The sequence below is a fragment of the Heterocephalus glaber genome, unplaced genomic scaffold (genome assembly GCF_053883595.1).
Source record: "Heterocephalus glaber isolate CG9 unplaced genomic scaffold, H.glaber_assembly_v1.0 deba00001523, whole genome shotgun sequence".
NCBI lineage: Eukaryota > Metazoa > Chordata > Mammalia > Rodentia > Bathyergidae > Heterocephalus > Heterocephalus glaber.
The window spans coordinates 1,473,960-1,495,387 of NW_028258327.1; the positions used below are offsets into that span (position 1 = coordinate 1,473,960).

Below are 21,428 nucleotides of genomic sequence, written 5' to 3' on the forward strand. Positions count from 1 at the left end.
AAATTAACTTCTTATTTTAAATGTATACTGAAAAATGTGATATTTTACTTTACTTCTAATGGTATCCATATAATATATGACTATTTAAGACCATTATTAGAAGGTAGTAATAAGAAGTTGACTAACACTGTCATGTAATTCTGAATTTATTTGGATATTCTGTAAATGCATTCTTAAGTAGATGTATAAAAGACTATGTGGGAGCAAAGTAACCTTGAAGACAAGGTAACTATGTTGAAAATCTGATTCTAGGAGGAAGAAATGAAACACGCTAGAAATTGGGTTAAGGATATGTTGCATTAAAGTACCAACTTTCATTTTATCCAGATTATGCCCCTCCCAGCATTTATTTAGAGATAAACCTAATGCACAATGTTTTATATCAAAATGAGATTAAAAGTTTGTGGACTTTTGAAGAGACTGCTCAATTCAGCATTGTCTTAATTCATGTATGATATTTGCTGTAGCCCCACAGCATTCTCAGACACTGAATGATTCACGTTTTAATTTTGCATTTAGTGTGTAACCTATGTACTGGATTAAAATCACCACCGCCATGACTGCTATTACTACTAACAGCATCAAAGAGGCAGAGAGGAGAGTAGACTCTGGTGTTACTTCAAGGCTGGTTTGAATCCCAGGTCTTCTATTTAGCAGGAAGCTGCTAAACATTCTGAACCCTTAGTTTTCTCACTGGGCTAAAGTGGAGAAATTAATCAAATCAGCCCCTTGGTATTTTGTTCAGCTGTATATTAACTGGCATTCCTCTTTAGGCCAGAATATGTTCTGGACCATACTCCAAATCCCTACTCCAAACCCACAACCAGAATGTTTTCTACCTTGAGAAGCCAACAAGGAAACATTACCTTTGATAGCGCCTATGACTCCCAAAATAAATTTTCAGGGAGGAGCGTCCATAAGTCATGAGACCAGCAAGAGGACCTTTATCAATTTAATTTACAACCCTATTTTTTTATTGTCTCTTTAATTGTAGATAATGCCCTATTCATTAAAAACTAAATTGAAACTACAAGTATTCAGTTTTGTGTCTTCCTTTTGAATGTGGTGGTGCTCATAACACTTGCTTATGGCCAACCTCAGATGATGAAATCTTTCTCCTTATTTTTTCAGGATATAATTTAATTGATAAAATAGTAAATCTAGATTTTCTTTGAATGGGGGTAAATTCTATTGGTTCATTTGCTATCTCCTAGGACACACCTAAAGCAATGTAGGGCGCTGGTTGCTGAATCGTGGGCTTTTTGGTAAGAGCCCTCTGGGTTTCTCTTTGAGAAGGTACTTAGGTTTCTTTAGGCTTTGGTTTCCTCATCTTTTATTCAAGCTTAACTACAAAGACCACCGTGGATTTCACGTGAAAACGAACTCACATGTGATCAATGTAGTGGCTGACAGTAAATTCTCAATTAAAAGACATTATCGATGTAAAGAAGATGCTGCTAAAATAGACCATGGATTTTAGGGAAAGGTGACTAAATAGCTATGAAATGTTTGAATATATTTTGCTGTGGCCCCTGGGGGGATCTGGAATATAAAGTCCCATACAGACACATAATGCACACGAAGAAGGCTTGGGGTCGAAATGTCATTTCAGCCATGTGCCTGGTGACGCTGCGCTGCCTTGGAAGTCGGTAATCGCTGCCTGACCTTTGGGCGTCTGGGAGGGATGCCTGTACCTGCACCCAGCGCTGGACGGGGCCCAGTCCCTTCCCAGGCCAGCCGACCTGCAGACTGCTTAAAGCTTCGTAGCACACATCTCTAGGGAAAAGAGCATTTCCTCCTGTCAGAGAAAGCTCCTCAGTCCGGTGTGGGTTGGTTTTTATTTTGCCTCGCTGCAAGTAGGCGAAGTCCCTTCCGTCTCCTCCCTTGGGGTAAGTGACAATGAGTCCGGCAGCGGGCCCGCAGTGGCCTGCACTCCCGAACCCGGTAGCTGCAGAGTTTCAGGCAAGTCGGGAGCTGCCCCGCGGAAACAGGTGGGGACAGACAGTGGATCCCCGGGCCGGGGAGGGGAGGGAGGCGGCGGGTCCCTCCCCTCAGCCCCCAGGCCGCACGCTCCGCCGGCGGTGGGGGCGGCGCGGAGATTACCGCGGCGCCACCGGGGACACCCAGGGCCCCAAGGCCCCGGGCGGTCCCCACGCGAGACCGCAAACGGTGACAAGAGGCTTTCTCCCCAGGGCCAATAAAACCCGAACCGGTCCTCGCTCGACCCCGCCCCCGCACGCCCCGCGGCCCCCGAGCTCCGAGCCGCCGGCGGCAACATGCTCCCCCCCGCCCCGCGCGCAAGGGCCCGGCTGCCCTCCACGGGGCGCACGCTCCGGCCGCTCCCGGCTTTTGCCCAAAACTTCAGCCTGTCCACGTGAAGTGGCCACCGCCTCAGAGGGGACGGAGCCGCGCGCAACGCTGCGGAGTGCGGACGGCGGGGCGCGCGCGCGCGCCTTCTCTGCTCCTTCCCCGGGCGCTGGTGCAGACTTTGGGTCCTCTCCTCCCCGCTTCGGAGCCGGCTGCTCCCCGCCCCGTGGCTCCCCCCCTCTGTGTATGCTTTTTCTTGGGGGGGTGGGGGTGACCAACGGGGATGTCCTGTTTTCACCAGAGACACAGCGCGAAGGGAAAACTTAGACATTGGAAGGAGCGGGAATAAACACCTAAGGAGCGACGCGCAGATCGGACGCTCCAACTTGGGGATCCCGAGGCGGCCGGGCGACCGGAGGTGAGTGGCCCTCTTCCACCGAGCCTGGCCCGGGAGCCCGCGGGAGTGCGGGCCCCAAAGCGCACGCGTTGTGCTGGGAACCGACCTGGGGAGGAGGGCGGCGAGGACTCAGAGCCCTGGAAGTGCCTCGGTGGGCTCTGCCCGGGAGGACGCCCGTGCTCCGAGGGTCCCCTAGGAGAGGGCCAGCCGCGTGCGGGGCCGCGGCGCAGCGGGGGCGGAAAGGCGTTCTCGGGCCTCCCCCCGGCGCCCCATCCCGCCTCGCAGGGGCGTGCGCACCACCGTCTCCCCTGAATCGCACCTCTGTGGCTTCGGGCCCGGTGATGACCCCCTAGGTGGCCCAGGCACGAGGATGCTGACCCGGAGTCCCGGAGGGTTCCAGGCGCCTGAGTTTGCCGGAGGCCGGTGCGTGTGTGTGTTCGGGCACCGACCGGCTTTAGACTGCGGCGGTGCCACTTGAATCGTTTTTGTGTGGCGTGGACCGAAGGTCTCCCACCGTTTGCCAGGGTCGGTGGAATTAGAGGTGCGTTGTCAGAGGAGTCGCGTTCATTGGCTCCGGACGCGAATGCCTTGGAGGGATTCTGACTTCTCCCGGCGAGGGGACCTGGCTGGGAGAGCAGGTTCTCTCTCTCTTTTCAGAGCCTGCTGGGTCTGGGGTCTCTGTGGGACTTGAAACAATTTGTTTTGTTTTGAGTGGTGAAGCAGGATAGGAAGTAGACAGTATGTGCGTTTTATTTGGTGCCACGCAGCAACCCAAACTTTCCTTTGGTAGCATTTTAAAGATCCCCCCCCCCTTTCTTGTGTACAAGATTCGGAATGGCTCGGGGCGATTAGGGAATTTGCGGACCAAGCCCGGGGGAAACCAGAGAGCGCAGTTAACTGTGTGTCCTCTCTTCCCTTGCTCGGGTGGCAGAGGCTGCCGTGGCTACCGCCCAGTCCGCGCGGCGCGTCCCTGGAAGGGTGCTGGGGTTTGCGCTCTGGGTGGCAGTGCTCGTGGAAGGTGCGTGCGGTTTGGGGACCCTACTCCTTCCCTCGTCCCCGGCGCCTCTCCGCGCCACCAACGAGCGGGGTGCTCGTGGCGCTCCGGAATCCGAACCCCAGGGCAGCTGGGAAGGAAGGTGCAGGTCCTTCTGTCCCTTCTGCCAGGGTGCAGCGTCGCGCCCAGGGCTTGTATTTTGGTTTTCGAGCAGTTCCACGTGGAGCGCCTTCGTGTGCGTGTGTGTCGTGTACTTGATCTATGAGGCGGTAACTGGAGTCTCCTGTTCAAACCCAGTGGGCTGTTGGCCATTAATTTGCCTTCCTGGCTGTCATTACAGACACTTGCAAAATCTGCTAACCTGGGAGCACCCACAGGTTTCACATTAAGGTTAGGTTTATCTTTCTCATTACGGTTAGGTTATCTTAGGTTTCACATTAAGAGCTCATACTTAACAGTTTTCTTTCTCCCTTACCCCTTTTGGCTTGGCACCCTGGGATCAACGTAATTGTTGGAGCGAAATGTATCTTCTGGATTATGGCATTTTGTTCCTCTTCTCAGCAGCGGCCACTTTTTGCACCCTGGGGCGCTTGTCAGTTCCAGTGCGGGCTCCTGCAGGACTCGGGTGGGAGGTGCGGGAGCTCGGGCTCAGGGCCACAGCTTCTACAGTTTCATTTCCACGGAGGTGAATGACAGCACTGAAGGTTGACGGCGGTTTTTCTGTTTGCTGGTCTGATTTTTGTGTTTTTATTTTTAAGGCCTTCCTGAGACAAGAATTGTGCTGGATAACCTTTCCCGGGTAGACCTTGGTTTTAAACAGAAACATTATCTTTACATTTTTTTTTACTTTTAAGATATGTCAGCCCTATACCTGAAAAACCAAAACAACGAGTGAAGGGGGCTGGGAGAGAATCCTGAAACAAAATGGGGTGTGTTTTAAGAGATTGCATTCAGATGTTTGTGTGTTTTTAAAAAATAACATTATCCCAAGAAATAAAAAGCAGTAGTAACAAGAGACAAACTGGTGTGGAGCGACACTACCAGAGTCTTGAGTTTTATGGCAACAATAAGAAACGCAGATAGAACTACACCCACTTTTATTGTTATTATAAACCATATAAATAGTTTGTTCCACCTGATTAAAAGCTGCAAGTCATTCAACGTTCACCAGTTTTTGCTTTTTTTTTTTTTTTTAAGAAATGACTCTACAAGAATGGGAAAGTCTTTGACAATAATAGCTTTGAAACATAATTAGATTAGCTGGGAACTCCTTTTTCTCATTATTAGGGATGTGTGTGTGCTTGTCTTTTCTACTTAGTGGAGGTCGAAACTCAATGTGATTTTCAAAAGCCTGGTTTTCCTTTGTAAACTGCCTGAAAATAAGTATGCTTCAACATTTTAAGGACGTCTTAAAGACTGTTTCACAATTATAACAAAAAGATTTGCTCTATTCTTTTTATTAGTTTTTATTTTACTAAATATTAAAAATTTAATTTCTCATCTCCAGAATATATATATATATAATATATATACATTCATAAGTAATATTTGTGTCAAGTAGTATGTTTACCCTTGAACATTTAAAAACTCTAAAGATTTGGATAAAAATAAATTGGTTTACTAACAATTATCAAGTAATAGAGATGTTGAATTCTAGAGGATTTTTAGAAACTGAATGAAAAAATTGTCCGCTTAAAGTTTCTTTTCTTGGGGAAGACTGGCAGATGAATGATTTGTCATTTTGCTATAATTTATTTTTTCTTTTAAAAAACCTCTCTAGGTTAAAAAAAAGAAAAAGAGGCTGTCCATTTCTAAGAGTTCCTTTTTTATTTATACTGTGATTTGGAGTGTAAATAAATTTTACATAGCCATGGGAAATAGTGTCTTGTTTCATGTTTTCAGTCTCTGTTGCAAGTGCTAAATGACTGATGTTGTATCTAAAAATATATTTATATGGCCTGATATTTCATTATTTTATTTTACACATTGGAATTAAACTATCCAGACTTTTTAGAAAGGTAGAAAACCTACAACTATGGATATAAACATTTAGGATATTGGAAAATTCACACTCTAACATTTAGATAAGAAAATTAAACTTATTTCACCTAGTGAAACCTCACACTTTTTACTCAGAATTCAAAAAGAGGGGAGATAATCCCTTTCTAGACTTAGTGAAGTGTCAAGTAATTTAAGAATGTAAGTATTTATTATGGTTTTTCATTGTCTTTTTTTCCTATTAGGTAAATGCAAGAACACTGAGCATTCAGTAAAAACAGGCCCCCTTTATAAGGACTTTATTCACCATTGATCTGTATTGCAGCTGCTGATCATATTTCATGGAGCTGTTAAAGCACTTAAAACCTAAAATTAGGTACTGTCTGGTTGTAAATATTTCACATCATTCATTTAAGCAATAAATAGAAAAATGTGCTATCAAAAGTAGGGACCTTTTGAATCCTCTTACTGAAGAGCTGAACAAACCCCTATCAAACACTGTGATTTTTTTTTCAGTGAGAATATAATCCTGGCAGTTTCTTTTTCAAATAGCTATGATCCTTACATATGCTAAATGCTTATAATGTGTCTCTAAGAAGAGTATCTTAAGCTAATTGTATTCAGAAATACAGTTGGGGGATTTTATTACAATGGTTACTAGGTGAAGGAAATCAACACCAGGGGCAATGGATGGCGTGCAGGGTACCTGCTTCTCTCAGGAATTTTTCCTAGTGAATCGAGAAAGGACTGGCTTTTTCAGACATTTGCCCTCCAGATGGGTGAGCTGCATGGTGTATTTAATTGTAGTGTGTATGTGCAGTGCTGTGTTTTGCAGTTCGATGTGTTTTAATGTGAGGTAGCACTGAATATTCATTAAACTGGACATAGAGCCAAACTTGGTGTCATTCAACTTGATCTCCAGTGAGTGGAAGAAAATAAACAAGAGTCAGATATTTAAATGCTTTTAAGAGAGTTGAAGGCTTTGTAAACATTGCCGACATCTAGTATTGCTTATGGCACTGCACCTTAGTGTATGCTTTGGTGATAAGTCAGTTAGATCTGCGGTTTGTGATTCTCACCTCCTCCATCCATGAATTTACCATGACCACTATCCTTGCTCCCCTAACCCCTTTCCTGATTAATTTAAAAATAGAAACCATTATGAGCGATCAAATCCACATTTTTATGGTGGTTTCAGACTGCTTCAGAGTGCACCTCTGAGTCTCACTGTAACCTTTCCTGTCATCGAAAGGTGCTAATTGATCTTAGCACTGACCTAATAGTGTAGTTTGATATTTGAAACCATTCAGCATTGGTCTGGTCCTTTTCTCACCCTGAGATTTCAGTGCATGGCTTAGGAAGAAAGATACTAAGATATCAGAATTTCTTCTCCTATAAAACATTAAAAATATATGAATGTTTGAAATATTTGTTAATGTACAGTAAGTAAATTTATTTTAATGTACATTTGGAAAAAAGATCTGGATTGTCACTTTAGAACTTTAAAAATATTTTTCCCCATGTATAGCTTTATAGGTTGAGATTATTAGGCAGAGTTTGTTTGCTATTGCCATATTTGAATATTTTCAAGATGAGGTGTGTCCCACCGATATAAAATAGCCATGTTAAAATTTCATATCTAAGATATATTTTCTTAAGTACATGTGTATCTGAGGTATATAAAATACTTGAGTTAGTCTTCAGACAGTAGCAAGTTTTAACGTCTGGTATGTCCTCCTCCTATCCTGAGACATTCTCACCGTTGTAGAAACATCCCGGCTAGTATTTTGTGGGGTTTTATTTTGTGCCAAATACTATTTTAAATATTTTATGTGGATTGGCCAATTTTAATCTTCTTAACAGTGCCATAAATTAAGACTTTAATTGTTCCCATTTTACAGATGAGGGACCTGAGGCTCAGTCATTTAGCAGGGTGGAGCCAGGGTCCCAAATTTGCGTTTGACCCCAGTACTCCAGTAGCCCATCTGTGCTGGCCAGGTGCTTCCACCTCTCATGTGGGAGGTCTTTTTATTAACTGGTGCAACGACATTTTACCTTTATATTATTAGTTATGTACGGGTAACTAGATATTAGAAAAATATATTAAATGTCATATTAAACTTGTAATTTCATGGATAATATTGTTAAAGACAAGGCCACAAAAAGTATTTAAGTAAAAAAATTAAAGTAACTATTTTTAAAAGCGTATTAAGTGACAGTGAACAAGTGCTTGGCCTAAGTAGACAAATCTGACAGAAGGTTGGGTGCCAATGACTGAACCTGGAGAAATGCTCTCTATTACGTGCCAATCATCAGAAACTTACTCTTTGGAGTATTTTCCTTTGCTTTTCAAGCTTTATCCTTTGGATAAATGTTATCAGTTTTACAGTTTTGTTGTTCTTTTAGGCCTGAATGCTGGTTGGGAATCTTGGATCTGCAGCTTTATGTTGAATCAACTAATAAGGAAGGAGGTGCTACAGAGTGCTTAATGGATTTCTAGAGGGGGCTGAAGTTTTAATGGCATCATCCATATTTTGGAAATAATTTCATTTTATGGTTATCAGACTTTGTATTTTTAAGGCTTTTCTCTGGGGGAGTCAGTGAATAACCTGTTTTAAAATTGTAAAGTATTTTTTGGGAAAGCAGTGTTTTTCATTTTTATCTAGTTGTGTATTTAGCCACAGACTGCTTTATTCAAAGGGAAGCTGGTGATAATGTGCAGTTCAGAAATGTGCCACTGCTCTGCCTGACCCAAGAGTGGGTGGCCAGAGAACTACTCACCCACTCTGTCCTCTTCTGTTACTGCCCCTTGAATTCTTGGCGAGGGTCTTCAAGAGTGTGACAATTCATGCAAAAGGCACAAATCTTTTGAGGAAATGGTCAACTCAGAGTATACCTGCTGTATCATGTTAGGGTGTCCTCTTTAGAAAGCAATGACCTGCATCTGTAGTTCCTGTTCAAGAGGCAGAGGCAGGAGGATTGCTTGAGCCCAGGAGTTCCAGGCTAGCCTTAGCAACATTTGTAGCCGCTGACCCAGTTTCAAAACAAATGTACAAGTAAACAAACCCTATAAGCTCTCAAACAGCATAAAACATCTCTCTATGTGATAAATCAGCTACGGGTCTAGAAGCTGAATATTCTTACTAACCCAATTCTAACTTTACCTCATTTTAAACACTGAGAACATAAAAACTGATCAAAATGTTCCCAAGTATAGTTTCAGGTCTGAATGAGGCCCATAGAGCATGTATATGAAAAGATTTGTTGTATTGGAGCATCTTTTCTCCTCTACATTCATATGCCATTGAATTTAATCCCACTCACAAAGCAACAGCATTTATATTCTGTCCTTATTCTCCACAAGTTCATATACACAGTTCACAGACCTCGGCATATATGCTATGGAATGAGCTGTTTATTGTCTTTCACCTTTAACTTTGAACTTCCTAATGATAAAGAATTTGAAAAGACTCAAATATTGTGATTTAAGAGATTGAATATTTCTAACTTAATGTGCCCAGTATGTTGAAAGTGGTAAGGACATGGACATCAACAGATCTCTGTGTTAGTTAATTCTCTTCACTAAACTTTTATATTTGAATGGAAATGTATATTCCTGTATGGTTATGACTCAAGGAATTCTAGCCACATTTAATCACAAGGTGGATGAGTTATATTCACATTTCCTTTTGCAAGTCTCTCAGTGAATTGAAACACTCTTCTCCTGGATAACTGTTAAGAATGTAAACCTCAGTAAACCTGTCAAGAACACTTTATTTCTTTCCCTCCTTTCCCTTTCTTTCCTCCTTTATTTCTTTCTCTCTCGCACTCTTTCTTTCTTCCTTCCTTCCTTCCCCTCCCCTCCCCCCTCCCCTCCCTCCTTTCTCTTGTACGGGGATGGAACTCAGGACCTTGCACCTGCCAGACAGCTGTGGTTCTGCTGAGCTAAATCCCCAGCCCTGTGAACACTATTTCTATTGAGATTGTTTACATACACATTAGATGTTAAGAGGACGCTCCTGTTTTATTTTTCTTAGTTGAGCTACCAGGGATTTTAATTTTATATTACTAACTGCCGAACATAGTTGTCCATACAAATATCTAGGAAAATTCTGGACCCATGGAAATGCTTATTAAATGCATGTTCATTGTCAGTATTGCTGAAGACTTGCAAAAAGTGACATACAATGAATAGGTTTTTTCCTACTTTGCATAGTTTTGAAGCCTTTGGGGCTTTTCATATTTTAGAGTTTGACATGCCTTTCTGCAGGAGTGCTTAGCCTAGTGAGTGAGTCATTGTAACCAGTGTCATGTGTTTAATCTTCAGTTACTCAGATTAGCTCTAGGTGGACACTTGTCTTACATATACTTGGTCGCCGTATTGTCCTTGTCATAACAAGTGTAATGTGATATCTGGATGCTTCCCTTGGGGTATTGCTCACCACTGTGCTTGATCTGTTTCAGAGATTCTCTCATCCCTAGGATGTTCAATCACATTTGTTCACAATTTTCGTCAGGTTCCTCCAAGACCTAAGATCTTTAAAAAATTCTTTGTCGTCTACAAAGCAAATTCCAGAATTTAGAGCATGGCCTACAAGGCCCCTCACGCTGAGATCTTTGCTCAAGTTGCCATTGCCATTTCTCACCATCCATTTACAAGACAGTTATTCTCAGCCGGGGGGGAAAACTGCTCTGATCAGATACATCTTGGTCCTTTCAGCTTTGTTTCTTTGTGCAATTTTGCCTGCAAGACTGCTCTCTGCTCCTGTTACTACCTTTTCTGCTGCTTTTTCAAGGTTTAAGATGCAAAATGTTACCTCCTTCCTAGGCTGAGTTGTTAGTTTCTCTTTACTCCCGAAGCACCCAGTTTCTATCATTTTTGAGACACTTGCCACTTTGATGTGCAGTGGATTACATGCAACTAAATTCTACTCTAGACTGGGAGTTTACTGGAGGGAGGAGCTTTATTTGTCATCTCTGTGTCTCCAGTGCCCTGTGCACTGCTTGACAAAGAGTAAGTAGGTGGTCACTGAATTCCTGTTGAGTGATTGTGTGAAGGAGCTGGGCACGGAGGGATATCCCACTGCCCTGAGACAGTGGAAAGAGCTGGGAGTGTTTCTTGGCAGGAAAACCTTAAGATCAAGCTTAGAGCATTTGAGTATTAACCCAGTAGGATGACAGCTCTGAATCAAGGCCCGGATTGTATGTATGAGGTGACTCGTATGTGTGTGTTTCTTTGTTTGTGTGTGTGTGTAGGGGTGTGCTTATTTCCCACCATCAAGGAGTCATTGATTTAGTAGATAAGCCAAGGATTCTGAAAAATCTCTTGCAATATGGGTATTTCATAGCAGTTGAAATTGAAAGGTCCGGATTCTTAATATAGTACAGTGGGCAAGAACCAAGAATATGGAGCCAGGGTCTTCATCTGTGATACTGTAATAGTACTGTTCACTCATAGCCAATGTAGAAATTTCCTCATTGGTTTTTGTAAAAACTGAAAGTAGCAATTGCAAGTCTCTGCATAATATTCAATTGTTAGTGGGCTTGATGAACTCAACAGAAACTTAAAAAAAATTACTTTAGATGTTGCTACAGTTCCTACCTTTGCATCGACAGTAGGAGGATACTAGCATCTCTAGTTCCAGAATTTATCACTTGGTCCTTGGATCCAGAAATAATGGTTATGTGGCAGGACAGGGTGGGGTGGGAGAAGGGATGTTAAAAAGTTGAATGGCAAGATTGGATTTGTATTGCTCATTTGGAACTTCGGCCAGGTGATTTCTGTAGTTGAAAATATAATATTATTGCTGTGCCTCAGCCCTTACCCTCAGCCTGTCTAGATCAGTGTTTCTCAAGGTATGACTGTTGACATTTTGGGCTGGATAATTTGTTCAGAGGGCTGGTGCTTTTCTAAGCATGGTGGGGTGTTTGTTTATATGTCCCAGGCTTCCACATGCTAGATGTTGGTACCTCTCTGTATCCTAGGTAATGACAGAGTAGCCAGGCATTCAGATGTTCTGTGGAAACAAAATTAGCCCTGCCCATTGAGAACCCATAACTCACACAGATCTTGATACCACTTGATGCAGTCCAGAGACTCCCGGGGCTCTGCATAGGAGGATTGTTTTATTCCCAGTCAAGTGTGGAGAATCCTAATACCTTCCTCCCAAGTTTCAACACAAAGGCAAACAGTTCTCATTGGTCTGTGTTGATAGATGAACTTCACGTAGGAAGGATCACAGGTAAGCTTTAGACAGGTCGATCATCTTCAGCATATTTTCCTTTTCTGGATATAATATATGAGTGGTGGGGTGCGGGAACGCCTGGAAGAGTATGCAGGAAGTAAATATTTATTTGAATTGCCTCTATATCTAGTCTTCTTCTTATTTTTACTGGTATTTACTAGTAGACACTTTTGAGTCATTTTTAAATAATTGTCTTTTTCCATGGATAAACATTTAGTAATAAGAAACTTTTATTTTATTTAAGAAATTTTTACTTATTTAGTTCATAATATCAGAAAGGGTAAAGTTACCAATAATCACAACCATCTTAAAATTAAAAGACTTAATAAATTAAATCATGTGTTTATTTGTAATGAGAAATTTTCAGTTGATGCCTGAGGTGTAGCAAAGTGGTAGAGCTCTTGCCTACGTAGCATGCATGAAGCCCTGAATTTGGCCTTTGGTACCATCACCCCCCCCAAATCAAAGAAATTAAAAATTTGAATTTAATAATACTCGTGGAACCTTGAAGAAAGGAAAAATGAAAATATTTCATGTAAAAACTCTTTTGGTGAATTAACAAATCCGAAGATTTATGTTCTAATTTTTTGGGTTCGTGTTAACATATAGAGCTTATCTGAGAATGATATGATGTTGAATGTAATTGCTGTGACTAGTCTGAACCCTAACCCTGCCTGGCTTAAGTATATAAGAAAAATGTCCCAAAAGTGACTTGAAAGGAACTAAATGGGAATGCAGTGTTGAGCATGAAGGGAGAGAATATTGGGCTGAATGTGACAATTACTGTGAACTGCGAAACATTAGTATTATAAATACATGGTTAGACTTACATTCTGTAAACAGTGGACTCTTTTTTATTCCATTAGTAATTGCAAATATTCTTGAGATTCCACATGTACGTATTGTGTAATCTAGTGGTTTCCCTTTATTGTGCCAAGCATATAATCATGTTGGGTGGAGGCAGTCAGACTGATGGAGAGATTTCACGTCATTTACTTGCTGATACTCAAGTGGGCAGGATAGAGATACTTGAACAAACACACACACACACAGACACACACACACATTGTCTATGATTTATAAACTGATTTTTGAAGTGTTTTTAGTGGAGAAAGTTGCTGCCAACATAGTCCACTGTATGTGGCCACCCTGTCTTTCCAAGAGGAGCAGGACCTTGCACAGTCACTTCTCAGCGGAGAGCTGAAATGCATGCTGAGCAGCCCAGTGACAGGTGGAAACCATTCTTCCAAAGGAGTTAGGTTGGGGGCAATTTAAGGTGGGAGCTTCAATCACTAGTTTTCAGACAGGGTGGGAGAGTTCTGCTCATGCATTGTCAGGAAGCCCACCAAAAGACGCAGCTAATCTCAATGCCCATCCCAGCGCTTTCTCCCAGACCTTGAACAGGAAGCCCAGCAGCCCCGAACCACCAGAGAACAGCCAAAAGACCAGAGGATCAGTGTTTCCAAATGAGCGTTCCCTGGTCCATCAATCGGGGAACCCTTCAGAGCATGTAAGTCACATATCTACTTGCCCAGGTTGAGTCTTTGTATCTGAATGTAGTGAGGCTTACCAATTTTTTGAACGCTTTTTGACATAGAGTACAATCAGTTACTTTCTCTTCTCTCTCGGGATATTCTCACCCTCTTCTCACCCTCTTCGTCCACTGTCCCAGCTGCCTGAGCCTGCTTGCCTTTTACTCTTTGGCTGCTACCTGGATAGAAAATCTACTCATCTTTCAGGGCTTAGCTCTAATGTCACCTCCTCTGGGAAGGATTCTGTAGGGCTCAGGGAGAATTAATTCTTTTCTCTCGGTCATACTGTAGTACTTTATTTGCACTATTAATGTAGCAGCACATTTTGTTGGTGCTAATTGTATATGAGCTGGTCTTCTAGAAAGATTCTGAACTTGCAGAGAGGAGAGACCATATCTTTTGCACTCAAATACTGGGGATATTGATGGACATTAAGTAACTGCACTATTGCATGCATATCTTCAAAGGACCTGTGAGTCAGAGCTAGGCATCTCCTAAGAATGAACCCTATTTACATTTTAGAAAATTCATTGTCCTTTGCTTATGGCCACGAAGCCAGTTTGTTGGTTATTTTCTACATTAACTTATTTAAAGCTGCATTTGTACCAAAGCATAACTGATTTTCTAGGGGAAGAAAAAGTATGACCAGCATAAACTGGCATTTTATTTTATTTTTATTTGTTTTTATTTTTAATTTTTTGTATTAAATTCTTTTATTGGTACATTGTAGGTATACAACACAATTACATTTCTCATTGGGAACTGTACCTTTACATAATGCATCCTGGTTCTTATTTTTTCCCCATTCCTAGCCCTCCCTTCACCCCCTCCACCCTTCCCTATTTACAAAGACTTTATTTCCATTTTTTCCATTTTTTCCATTTCTCAGCATTTTTCCTTTCCCTTCTTTCCTTTCCCCTGCCCCTCCCACTACCCCTACCCCTACCCCTTTGGACCTTTTCTTCCTATTTTACATTATCGATTATTCATTCTAATCATTGGTACATTTTAGGTATACAATATAATGATATTCATCATTGGAAATTTGCACCTTTACATAGTCTCTCTTGGTTCTTATTTTTCACCCTTGCCCAGCCCTCCCTTCAACCCCTCCAGTCCTCCCTATTTACAAAGATTTTGTTCCTATTTTTCCATTTTCTCCTATTAATCCCATTCCCTTCTATCCTTTCCCCTAGCCCTCCCACTTCCTTCCCCTTTGCCCCTTTTCTTCCTATTTCACATTACCTATTATACATTTAGTCCTTATTTACACTTTCAGTTTCTCACACCAGAGAAACTATTCGGTATTTACACGTGTGTCCTATTTATTTCACTTAAGAGTATCGCCTCCATGTGCATCCACTTAGCTATAAATGTCTCTAATTTCTCAATTTTTATGGCTGAGTAGTACTCCATTTTATAAAAAACCCACATTTTCTTTATCCAGTCTCCAGTTGATGGGCATTTGGGCTGTTTCCAAGTTGTAGCTATTACACACTGTGCTGCTATGAACATGGGTGCACCTATATCACTGTGGTATGATTCTTTTAATTCTTTGGGGAAGATCCCCAGCAGTGAAATAGCAGGGTCAAATGGGACTTCCAGTCCTAGTTCTTCGAGGTATCTCCATACTGATTTCCACAGTGGTTCCACCAGTCTACACTCCCACCAGCAGTGGAGCAGGGTTCCTCTTTCCCCACAGCCCCGCCATAAACTGGCATTTTAAATAAACTGAACTCCACTTGACATATTTCTGCTCGAGGTTTATTGTCTTCAGACTCCCAGGTTTCTCTAGAAACAAATGGCCTCTTCGATTGCTTTTCTGCTGAAATAAACTTCATGTTGTTATTTTTTTAACTTTTAACCTTCAGAATTATGTATTTCATTGAGTGAAAGCATGTTCTGTCCATTTTTCAAAATGTAGAGACCCAAAATTCCCAGATATATCTGTTATATGTGGCTCTTGGTGAGAGAAATTAAGTCTTTTTTCAGGCACAATTGAGAAGGAAAATTTTTTTTAAGTTTCTAGCGGTTTGTTTTTTGGCATTTTCCACACAAAGATAAGCAAGACCCTTCAAAACCACAGACTTGCTTATTTAGGGGAAAAGAAACTCTTCCTGTGTCCAAAAATAACATTAAGATTATTGTTTCCGATAGCTTCAAAAATTGTGGTTTTGTTTCCTTGTCTCAGTCATTTTTGAGTGCAGTACATGATTGCACTATATCATAGTTAAGCCCATTTCCCCATATTTTAGTAGGTTACACTGTACCAGAGAGTCAGAGCAGAAGGGGAACCTCGCCTTACCCCTTCCATTTTGCAGGTAAGAGTCTACATTAAGTGACATTACATTAGCTACTCAAAACAAAGTAGAAAAGCCCTACGCAGGAGATACTCTGATGGCCCAGCTCTGCATCTTGGTGCTTTATTTCTGTTTGTGTCTGATGAGCAGCTTCAAGACTGGATTTAGACTACCTCTGTGTGTGTTCAGGCTCTGCCCCTCATCAGTCCCCTTGAACCAGTGATGCCCTAAGCTGCTGTAAGCCATAGTTCCTGTAGGTGTGAACAGCGAATAATAACAATAACAGCACCTGCTTCAAGCAGTTGTAGGGAGGAATAACTGAGTTCTCACAGGAAAGATACTTGCTTCTTCAGTGCCTGGTCCACAGTACATATTTGGAATTTATTTCTTTGAATAAACTTATGAGTTATTTAACACCAAAAAAGGGGGAAATCCATGCTGCTAAAGCAAGAGTTTTAGAAATGAGTAATTTTTCTTAAACACCAGAACTTGTATTTGGTGTAGTATTAAAACAAATACCCTAAGAGTTATTTCTGAGAGGAGAATAGCTGGAGAATGGGTCAGGGGACAGACTCTGAAACTCTGCTAATGCCCTGGATGTTGATTTGGTTGCTGGGGATATCAGTGTGATTATTCAGTAATTCATCAGGTGTCAAATTTGATTGGTGCATTTTACCGTGTGTATTTTATACTTCATTAAAAGTTTTAGAATATAGATATATTTAAATTAAAAAGTTCATTTCCCCACTGTATTTATTTCCTCTGCAAATCAGGATAAAATGTGCTTTGATTTGCTTTCTTTTAGACATTTTTTTCAATACATATGTAAGTGGGAGAACTATATGAAAATATAACTTATTTTTATTTTACATTTTTAAAACTTATTTTTGATTTGCTGAATGTTGAATATCTACCCATACCAGTACATAGTTTTAGATGCTTCTATTTAATGTATGTAGATGTTTCATAATTGAACTGTTCCTCTCTTGGTATATAATTAGTCTCTAAAGTTTTACTATTAGAAAAAAAGGGTTGCATTGAAGATGATATTTTTACTGTGCTGATATTGAACCTAGGGCCTTGTTCATGCGAGGCAAATGCTCTACCACTGGGCAACACCCCCAGCCCTGTAATGATGATTTTTCTATATTTCTTTGCATACTTTCCAAAAATTCCTAAAGTTAAAATGCTAGACATAGGATTAAGAGGTGAAAATAGATGTGCATTTTTCACAGAGGTTTTCTGAATACTTTCGGAAAAGATGATGATACCTTACATCCCTTTAGTGATGCTTGCATCTTTCTCATGGAAGTGAGGTGTCAGCCTTTCTAACATCGTTAATTATTTGTGCTCTGGTAAACAAGATTGTTAATATAAATGCGACTGCTCCATTTTGAGTGTGTTGATAAAGATAACCATATCTAAAATAACAACCGCACTGTACCAATTATTCATTTTAAATCTGAAAATATAATCTGTTTATTGTGAAAATTTAAAATCCAAATTAATGCATCAGAATACAGAAAATTGCTGTTTGAATCCTGGCTAGCATAACAAGATGCCTAAAGTATATCAATAGGTTGGCTTTATTGTTAGATTTTTATATTTAGGAAATTCTGTATCCAGACTATTCAGCTCCCATAGTTCTGGTTAATTATGATCCTGGTTAACCTTCAGTGGTTATCTAGTACCTTTAAAGAGTAATCCAACTCCAGATAGCTAACATATTCCTGTAGCATGGGATAAATATGGCTATCAATTTTTGTGGGGGGTTTTTTCCTGCAGAATTTCCTGTTATTCTAAGGGATTCAATAGGTCTTATGCCCATAAAACTAAAAATTATATTACTATAGGGAAACTGCCTTGTGTGTGCCTTTGAGAAGGAACCTCTTGCTAACTTAAGTACTATATGTGTGTAGAATAGCTAACATTTTCTTCCCAAGAAATTTCATGTATGCAGTTAAAACACTCTTAAATTGATTAAGGATTTGTTATATATTTCCAGGAGCACTCAAGAGTACTTTTATGGTTATAAGAGTAGAGTGTATTAGAATGCCAGAAACCAGTGAATACGCTAGAGGCCTTCAAAACCACGCCCAGCATTCCTGACTTTACCATATAAACATGAGGGTAGCCTGGAAAAACAAAACAACTCTCCTTCCCCCAAGGTAGGAGAGGCCTATGATGATAACACTTCAACTGACTTGAATATTAATTTGATACTTTTTCTGTTACAAGTAACTTTTATTGCTTAGCAAATGGAACAGAGAGGTAGTAAATATGACTGATACTTATTTCTCAAGTAAAGTATTATTTTACATAAAATCCAACCACCTACCTTTACATTTTTTGGAAAGCATATTATACAACTACCACAGTATTTTGCTGTTAATCAGGGAAGCTAAAAAGTGTTTTATAAATGTTGAATCAAAACTGTCACTGTTGTGAGGGAATTAAATTTCAAGTAATATACTTCTTTTATAGGGTGAGAAACTGAAGTATGGAGAAATTACAAGGTTTTCCTAAAGCTGTGTGTGGAGTCCTGGCAAACATAGACATCTATGATTGTGCTTGCTCCATTCAGTCTGAGACTTCATGAAATTAAAGATACACCTTTCCTGGCATGTACTTTGGAAGTGTTTCTTTACTTTTTGATTTTTTTCCCTCCTATTCATTCATTTACATATTTGAAAATAATCAGATTTTTGGAAAATGCAGTCTTGATTTAGAGACTTTGGAAACTTTTAAATTTCTGTATCATCTATTTTCTTCATAGAAATTTGTTTCATTTCATTTTTCAAAGCTATCATGAAATGGAAACTAAGGCATTTCTGCAAAAAAACACAAACCCCCCAAAACTTGGATCTTCCAGAGATGGGCCATTGTGGTGTCTGTGGCGGCACCTGCAGCTCCTTCAGGGCCATGTAGCTCCTTCAGGTGCCTGAAGAACTTGGCCGAAGCCCTAGATAGGCTTAGGGCAGAGTGGTGACCTGTGCACTCACCGAGAGTACTTAAAGCACTCTAACCCATCTCTACTGCTGGGCTCTTCTTATTTGGTTTAATTGAGAGGGAGCAGATCATTCTACTTATCCTATCTTTCTGAGTTTCAATTCTGATGATTAAAATTCTTATTTAGTGTGATCTTTTTCATAATGGTTTAACCTGAATTTTCCCAAGCTTTCTTCTCCTTCTCCCTTTCTTTCCTCCAGCTTGAAAGGCCATATTTAAAGCAAATAGTACCACTCTGAGTCAGACCTCCACTTCACCTCACTATTTCCCTGGAGTAGCTGAACAGCAGAGGATGTTAAGTAGCTCCAAAGGGGGAAACTTTCTGGTACCTTCCCCCCGCAGGGCTGCCTACAACAAAGACTCCAGAGAACTCTGATCTTACCTTCATCACCATCTTCTACCATGACCATTGTCAACCATTTTCCTGTTTCCATTCTTGTTCTTTTCCTTCAGACTTGGCTTCCACTTATACAGGTCCCCAGATCTTTCCTTGGAAAATGTTTTCCCCACCAGGCTCTGAGGGCCCAAGATCATTTGAACTCCTAGGAGCCTGACACACTTGCAAAAAAGCCCAGGCACATCCAAGCACTAGACACTTCAAACCTTCCTGCAGCTTAAACCTGAATCTTTTTTCCCTTTAATTTTCTTGAAGAATAATTCAGTCTTAACACAATCCTAGGGTCTTTCTCAAAAGAGCATTCTTGCTGTTTTGAAAATTTATTGTTATTCATTTTCATTTCTGCCAATTGGTTTTCCTTCATAATTTTGTCTGAGTCCAAATGTTGCACTTTGGCATAAATTAATGCTGACTTATATTAATGAAATGCCAATTTATAATTCAGTTATTTAAAAATATTGATGCACTGTGAGCGAATTGTAATCTATCTTTCATTTAGTGTATTTCCTAGGCAATTACGCTTTTGTGTCTGCCTGAATTTCCCCATAATCCCTGTTGGATTGATTGATTGATTGATTTTTTGTTACCGGGTATCGAACTCGGGTCCTTGAAGATTTTTGTTGTTGTTGTTGTTTGTACTGGGGATCGAACTTGGGCCCTTGCGCTTGCAAGGCAGGCGGCGAAACCACTGAGCTAAATCCCCGGCCCTCGATTTTTTATTTTTTATTAAAGATGTGGTCTGATTAATCAGGGGACTGAAAGCAAACATGATTTAAGGGGTGACATGAGCGATAGCATGCTCTTAATATCTAGCAGCCTGCCGTATATGGGAAAGCAGGATTTAGTTTAGGCTTTGTGGCTGTGGTGGGAAGGTCAGAGTGGAAGTTCTGACATGCAGATTTTTAAACCAAAATTTAAGGAAGCATTGAAAAAATAAAAAAGAGAAGGAAGCAGTTCTGTTCGTGGAAGCTAAGAAACTTCAAGTATATACCTGCAGAACCAGGTGCCTAGCATATAAGTAAGCCCCATCTATTTCTGAATTCTTCCAGATCTCAAGACAGAGAAATAGGAGTATATAGATTCCATTCATAGCCACATTCGTCTCTTTACCGACTTATCCCTGTTCCTCCTTTCCAAGCTTGCCCTTAAATTCAAAACATTTGATAGGGAAGCCCAACCAAAACATTAGATTTAGGGCCGGGGATTTAGCTCAGTGGTTCTGCCGCCTGCAAAAACCCATTAGATTTATTTATTTGAGATATTATATTCTGAATTCTTCAGGCCTTCGACCCTTAAGTAGTCCTTTGGATTTTCCGATGTTCTAATGGCATTTTTCTTTTTTCTTGGTAAAGGCAGTCCTACTTTGAAACAGTTTTAAAGTCCAGGAAATGATTTCTATGCTCTAATACTTCAGGGAAATTTACAGAGAGGAAAGAATATATCTAGATGTTCCTGGATGCCTCAGTTAAAGATGTGGACCAAGAAACTTCTCAACTGTCCCAAATTTTAGGAAGACAGCGTCATAGTTAATTAAATCCTTAAGTGATATTCACTATAAACACGATTCAGATAAATGGCTTGGCTTTAGGCTATATTATATATCTCATTTTACCTTGCTATATATTGGGGCTCTACCTATTCATAAGAAAAAGGGGCTTTCAGTAGTTATATCTTGGTTCCTGAGAAATCGATGTTCTAGAAAAGTTGAGAGGATGAGATATGATTATTGTTGCTGTCATTGTCTTCACTTATGGAAGATGGGCACTTCTGGAGGTTTATCTTCAAGGTCATAGATTACTTCTTTGGCTGTATCTGAGTTGCTGTTTAATTCATTCATTCATTTCTTTTTAAAAATTCAGTGCATATATTTTTAAAACTACTTGTGTAGTTCTTTTCTAAATTTGTGTATTTTTTCATGTGTAGTGCTTCAGTTTTGTTTCTACTTTCTTTCAGCATTTTAAACATATTTATAATAGAATTTTAAAAAGAGTATTCTATAATCAGTATTCTGAATTCTGATTGCCTGTTTCCTCTGTTGTTACATCTGTTGTCTCCGTGGTGCTTTGCTTCCTTAGGTAGCTTATACATTTTGATGGATTTCTCTCTTGGAATTCTTTGTACCCCTTGAGGGAATTTTGTGTTTGCTTTTTCTGGAGTCTAGGGATTTCAAGCCCTGAGGTCAGTTTTGATTTTATTTTTCTGGCTTGAGGTTTCTGTCCCACACAGTAAAAATTTAGAATTTACATTTG

At 40.5% G+C, this 21,428-nt stretch overlaps 1 long non-coding RNA gene across 6 annotated transcripts in view; it reads left to right on the forward strand.

Moving 5' to 3' along the window:
* The first annotated feature begins 337 nt into the window (after window positions 1–337).
* The window catches only part of LOC147824928 (uncharacterized), a 94,202-nt gene continuing 73,111 nt past the window's right edge, over window positions 338–21,428 (forward strand). For 5 of the 6 annotated variants that reach the window (XR_015441514.1, XR_015441512.1, XR_015441513.1 and 2 more), the window contains exon 1: window positions 2,303–2,725. This is a non-coding gene — a long non-coding RNA (uncharacterized LOC147824928). Of the gene's footprint in view, window positions 1,890–2,302; window positions 2,726–21,428 lie in introns of those variants that run through there. The other variant, XR_015441516.1, reaches the window with a different exon arrangement.